Below are 6,735 nucleotides of genomic sequence, written 5' to 3'. Positions count from 1 at the left end.
GTTGAATCGTAGGACACCCAGCTGGAGTTGGAGAGCTATTTGGTGGTGTAGGGGAAAACCACATATTGGAATTGGTGTCAGAATCTTTAGGATCAGAACACTTCTTTGGCTTTTCAGTCGAGCGCTGAGTGGTTTTTTGGAACGTGTCTGGTGGCTCCGCGTATTGTAACAGAGAACATGGCGGCCCAGAGGGAATGGAGCCCGATGGTGTCATCAAGGTAAGAAATGGGTGTGGATTTTGAAACACTGAAGAGATCCAAAAGGTAATTCTGGCACTTGGAGACTACATGGGAGCAACTTGTCATGCCTGCATTAGTGGAACCAATGTTCACAATGAAATGCAAAAACTGCAGGCTGAAGCACCACATGTTGTTGTTGGTACACCAGGTAGAGTGTTCGATATGTTAAACAGAAGGAATCTTTCTCCAAAATGGATCAAAATGTTTGTTTTGGATGAAGCAGATGAAATGTTGAGCCGGGGATTTAAGGATCAAATCTATGAGATTTTCCAAAAACTAAATACAAGTATTCAGGAATGGAAGTTAGATACACTTTGTGACTTGTACGAGACACTGACAATTACACAGGCTGTCATTTTTCTCAATACAAGGCACAAGGTGGACTGGTTCACTGAGAAAATGCATGCCAGGGACTTCACAGTTTCTGCTCTGCATGGTGACATGGACCAGAAGGAAAGAGATGTTATCATGAGGGAATTCCGATCAGGGTCAAGCCGTGTTCTGATCACTACTGACTTGTTGGCTCGTGGGATTGATGTGCAACAAGTGTCATTGGTTATAAACTATGATCTACCTACCAATCATGAAAACTACATTCACAGAATTGGCAGAGGGGGTCCATTTGGGAGGAAAGATGTGGCTATAAACTTTGTTACTGAAGAAGACAAGAGGATTCTTGGTGACATTGAGACTTTCTACAATACTACAGTGGAGGAAATGCCAATGAATGTGGCTGACCTTACTTAATTCCTGGGATGAGATTGTTTTGAATGCAGTGCTCACTGTTGCTGAATAGGCGATCACAACATGCATTGTGCTTCTTTCTTTGGAATATTTGAATCTTGTCTCAATGCTCATAACAGATCAGAAATACAGATTTTGATAGCAAAGCGACTTAAGTCGTGAGCTCTTGTGAGGAAAGTCATTGGCTTTATCCTCTTTAGAGTTAGACTGTTGGGGTTGGGTATAAAAGATGGGGTCTGTAAAATCTTTCTTTCTTAGAAATTTATTTCCTAGTTCTGTAGAAATGGTTGTATTAGATGTTCTCTATCATTTAATAATATACTTGTGGACTAAAAGATATAAGTGCTGTATAAAGTCAGCTAATTATGTTAAACTAGCTTATCTGCCTTTATTGTGTTTTGTCATTAGCCTGAATAGAAGGTCTTTAAAATTGATTTTTTTTTTTTAGAAAGCATTTGAATGCATTTTGTTGGTATTTATTCAATAAAGTATTTAATTAGTTCTAAAAAAAAAAGAAAAAGAACACTTCTTTGGAGAGAGGCCTTATCTACCTCCTCATTCTAAAACAGGTTCTACTCCATCCTCATACCCCAAATCTCCATCAGAGAAAGTATCAGCATGAGCAATTATGCATCCCTTGTGTCTTCCTTGAAGGTGGGGGTCATGAGACAGAAAGCATGAGGACTTTGTTCATTGCTGGGACCCCAACAGCATCCACCAAGAACTAATACATATTTATAGTGCAAACAAATGCACAAATTTCGCATACACATATACTGACTTGCAGTGGTTTCTGAGTTAATGAAATCATTAAGGAGGGAGTTTTGGGACACTGCACTTGCAGCCACTAACACCAGGGAAACCCAGGGCAAAGCAGAATGAGTTGGTCACCCTTTAATAAAGAGCTAAATGACAACAGAACAAGTCACTGGAGCCTTATTCCTAACAGAGAAGAAATGCTTTCCAAGAGACTCACCCACTGCTGTCCCAGAGCGATCTCCATTTAGCCATAGAATCTTCCTTGGCTAGTTGGTTCTTTGCACTCTGAAGAAGTTCCACACTGGACCTCATTCCATGGGAGACTGCGGGTCTACATTTAAGACTGGAAGCACTCCTCTGGAATGGGTTTACCTTTGCTTCAGCTGTAAGCCTAGGCCACCATTGTCTCCCTTCAAGCCCCTCATCCCCACCCAGAGGCTCAGACTCCCCGACCCTGCCAAAGCTGTTTTCCAAAAGCAGAGATGCTAGTGACTTCCAACATCTGTGAGTACATCAAATAGCAACCTCTTCAGCCCCAGCTCACACTTTCGCTTTGTTTCTAAAGGTGACATACTTGGAGTTGCTTTACATCTCATAGGACCAGCAATATCTGCAAGTGTGTGTCCTTCCCAGACTTGGCTCAGCGACATGAGGCACTGAAACTGGACAGTCCACAGTAAACGTTTTAGGTATTAGGTCACAGAGGCTAGAGGTGCAGGTACAGGCTTTAACTAAATGTTTCCCTTGCTTTGGTTGTCATGTAGCTTATAGTCAAAGAGTAAGAGGCCTGCCTATGAAGCAAGTTCCAGAAAAAGTACACTTTGCTTGAGATAATAGAAAAATGTAGCCCATTAAGCATAAACCGGTGATAGCTTAAACAATAAGTGGTGACAAGATGTTTTATCTCTGCCTTTTGCCTTAAAGGTAGCATCACTGGCACATAATTATGAGATATTTTGCAGAATCTCAGTTCCTCAACCCGGTTAGATCACTCAACTACCGTTACCAAGGCGCCAGGCAAGATAAGTCAGGAACTGAATTAATCAGGCTACTATGGAAAACCACTGAAGCTTACACAAGAACTAACTGATCAGCTTCTCCCATGACCCCTAACCCCTAACCCTCAAACTTTGCCTTTAAAATCCCTGATTTAAAAACCATTAGAGAGTTTGGATTTTGAACAGTAGGTCACTGTTCTCCTGATTTGGTACCCTGCCGAGAAACTGCTTTACTTTCTTCACAGCAAATCTTGGTGTTTGGTGCTCAGCTCAGCTCAGCATCAAGTGAGTGGACCCTCTTCAGTTCCATACCAGTACCTCCCCAACGATGCTTCGCACTGTGTAGTCTGGGCCCCAAAGCAACATGGTCCTTAGTTAGTATCCCAAAGTCTCAGGCAAGCATGTTCCTCTTCCTCTCCACATATTCTCAGGACCTGTGCAATAACCCCAGTATGACAAGCACCCAAGGCACTCCTTCCTTTCCTCCATGGCCTTCCAGATCTCTGCCCACACCAGCCTCTCTTTCCTCCTTCATCAAAAGCTGGGAGCCCTGGTGCAGAGCACGTGGCATTCCTGCCACCAGGGTCTGGGTATCTGAGAGAGATGGATGCTAAGAAAGCCATTCAGGGGGTCACACTTGTGTCAACTCAGACTTGGGTAAAATATGAGGATGGGAAAACTTTGCTTTGTGAGTTTTTCCTGTTTACATGGGTTGTATTATTCTTATTTTCTTTTTTGATTTCTACTGTGTCCTCATGAAGCAAAGCTTCTTTAGAAAAGTTCCAGCTTTCCTTCACTATATATTATGGTCATCTGGAAAGCAGAGGGACCCTGTTGAAACTGATGCTGGTGTGGCACCCACACATCCAGAAGGTATTGGTAGGTAGGATAGAGAGTAAACCAAGGCAAGGGAGAAGGGGGAGACACGTCTTACCCACTAACTCAGCAACCCTGAGCCTGGTTCAATAACATTGCCAGGTGTTCCAACATCACAAGAAACACCATGCTAGCACTGGAGGAGGGAACCTTGAAATTCTGTATATATCGTTTCCACTACCTGGGGAAAAAAGCCTTTGAAACTATGTGTTCATCCCAAGGCTTGGAAGGCAGGAGGGGGTCCACAGTGCCCAAAGAAAAAGTCCCTAAAATGACTTTAGTTACTTGCCTACCTGTTGCCAGTATCTGTTTTACAAGGGGTTCCCTAATGCTTACAGAAAGAACCCATAAATAACTTTGGGTAACTGCCTCAACTTCAATTAACTGCCTCCTGTCACCTATCTGTTTTACAACAAGATGTACAAATGGAATCTGCAGCAAGATAAGGATTCAGCCTAGCAGACTCACATACATGCCTACATTTGGGTAGTTATGCCCCATCCCCCCAGGAAGCTGGTACCACCTTTACCTGTCAATCAATGTATAGCTTCTTCACCTCCATCCTGCCAACTATGCAAGCCTCAGAACAAATAACCTGATGCTCTTGCCACCCTGCTTTTGCCACCCTTCCTTTCCCACCTTTGTTCTTGACTTTCACCCCCATGTCACCAAAGCCTGTTCTCTTCCATGACAACATATCACTAATAAACCCTGATTGCACACTAATAAACTTGCTGATCTGTAATTCTTTACTGCATCAACAAGAAGAACTGAGCTGCTCCCACAACAGTATGAAGAGGATTGTGACTCACATAACTGAGGTCCTTGAGGAGAGCAGGGCAGAAATATCATGGAGCTCCAAAATGGCTCCAGAGAGAAAGAAAAAGAAGTGTTGGTGTAAATGTAGAGAAAAGGGAACCCTTTTGCATTGTTGGTGGAAATGTAAATTGGTGCAACCACTTTGAAAAACAGTATGAAGTTTCCTAAAAAAAAATAGGACTACCATCTGATTCAGCAATTCCACTTTTGGATATTTATCTAAAGGAAATGAAGTCAGTATTTCAAAGAGACACCTGCACCCCCATGTTCATTGCAGCATTATTTATAAGAGCCAACAGGAGACAAGTGTCCATTGATGGATGAATGGATAAAGAAGATGTGTTGTATGTATACAATGCAATAAGATTCAGTCATTAAAAAGAAAGGAAATCCTGGAGACTTTTGGCAAAGATGGAAGCCTAGACAGTCATGCTGTGTCTCCCTCCACAACTGAGAAGAAATACAACTATCTCAAAACTAGAGACAACCAGAAGTTCCAGAAAATCAAATTGCATGAAAGTCCAACAAACAAAGATATAAAGAAATACTCATTCAGACAGGTATGAGGGGCAGAGCTGGGGCGGAGAGGACGCAGTGTGGTGGTGGTGGCAGCGGTGGCAGAAGTAGCCTGGCAGAAAGCGCAGTCAGACATTTTTAAAAGTTGGGAGGAACACCTGAGGAGCATTCCCAGCTCCTCACCAGACCACGGAGCTCACTATCCTAGTGCCGGGGAAAATCAAGCCTCATTGCTTCTGACTGAGCAAACAAGTTGGGGCTGGGGTGGAGGAAGAAACTGCTGGTCTCTCAGCAGAGTCCACTTGTTTAAAGGGTCCCCACAGTCCTATAACCATCTGCAGATCCACCCACTCTGGGAACAACAACCAGAGCAACAGCTAAAGAGGCACCAGTCCCATACGAAAGTGGGTGAAGTGCCTGGAAAAGGGGCGAGTGCTGAGCAATCGGCATTGTTTCTTCTCGAACCTCTGCCCCACATACAGCGCCACAATGTGGTGAGATGGATCACCCTGTACTGACGAATCCCTAAGACTCTGCCCCTTAAACATAACAGGTGCAACAGCTCTACCTAAGACACAGAGGCAAACACACACAGGAGCATGTCAAGATGAGGAGACAGAGAAATATGGTCCAAAAGAGGGAACAGATCAAGGTTCCAGTGAGAGAACTAAGCGACGAGGAGATAGCCAACCTAACAGATGAGGAGATAGCCAACAGAGTTCAAAACACTGGTGATAAAGATGCTCACAGGCTTGACAGATATGCTTAAGTATGGTAAAGGCATAAGAGAAGAAGTGAAGGCTATGCTAAGTGAAACAAAGGAAAATCCACACAAAACCAATGGTGAAGGGAAGGAAACTGGGGTTCAAATCAATGATTTGGAACATAAGGAAGAAAAAAACAGTCAACCAGTACAGAATGAGGAACCAAGAATTTTAAAAAATGAGGAGCAGCTTAGGAACCTCTGGAACAACTTTAAATGTGCCAACATCTGAATCATAGGTGAGGCAGAGGTGCCTCACACACCCTAGGCTCGGTTGGAAGTTGCGCTGTCCAGCAGAGGCTTCATGACCGTGGCAGAACAAATTTTTACCCAGGACACTTCTTTATGTCTGGGGGAAGGAAGGTGACTGCCTCTCTAGTGGAGAACTGCAGCTAGACCTTCGTCCCTTATGCCTTTTATTGAGAAGGATACGTGTGGGAGATATAAGATCAAAATTCATAAATCAATAATAGCTCTCACATGCCTAGGTTACAATTGATAATAACTGATTACATGTTCCAGTACAAAGGAAACAAAATGAATAGTCTGTGCCAGGGTCTATCAAACATCCTGACCCCACACTGGCACTAGGTACAAGGCTTCATATACTCCCTCCTAGAGATTGTTTATACTTAACTAGGAGACATGACAAAGCAGAGCAAGTTCTAAAGCATAACAAGTATTCCTTGGATCCGACTCCCCTGGAAACCTCTGAATGGTTTTCAGGTATGTCTCCCATACAGCCATTGTTGAGACTTAAAGACAAGCACAGCTGGAATGCCAGCAGCAGGTCATGCTCAGGCCAGGGCTACAATTCCCTAAACCACAAGGAAAGGTTCCCCACACGTAGGGGTGCCAGAAGGAGAAGAGGAAGAGCAAGAAATTGAAAGCTTATGTGAAAAAATAATGGAGGAAAACTTCCCATATTTGGCAAAGGAAACAGAAATACAATTCCAGGGAGCACAGAGAGTCCCAAACAAGCTAGACCCAAAAAGGACCACACCAAGATACATCATGATTA

At 43.4% G+C, this 6,735-nt stretch overlaps 1 pseudogene; it reads left to right on the top strand.

The window, feature by feature from the left end:
- The first annotated feature begins 255 nt into the window (after positions 1-255).
- Positions 256-1,399, top strand: LOC149999958 (eukaryotic initiation factor 4A-II pseudogene; annotated as a pseudogene).
- The last annotated feature ends 5,336 nt before the right edge of the window (positions 1,400-6,735 follow it).

This window comes from Furipterus horrens, unplaced genomic scaffold, assembly GCF_987537825.1.
Source record: "Furipterus horrens unplaced genomic scaffold, mFurHor1.1.pri manual_scaffold_10, whole genome shotgun sequence".
NCBI lineage: Eukaryota > Metazoa > Chordata > Mammalia > Chiroptera > Furipteridae > Furipterus > Furipterus horrens.
Note: the sequence above shows the minus strand (reverse complement) of the source record. Positions and strands in the feature narration are given on the sequence as shown.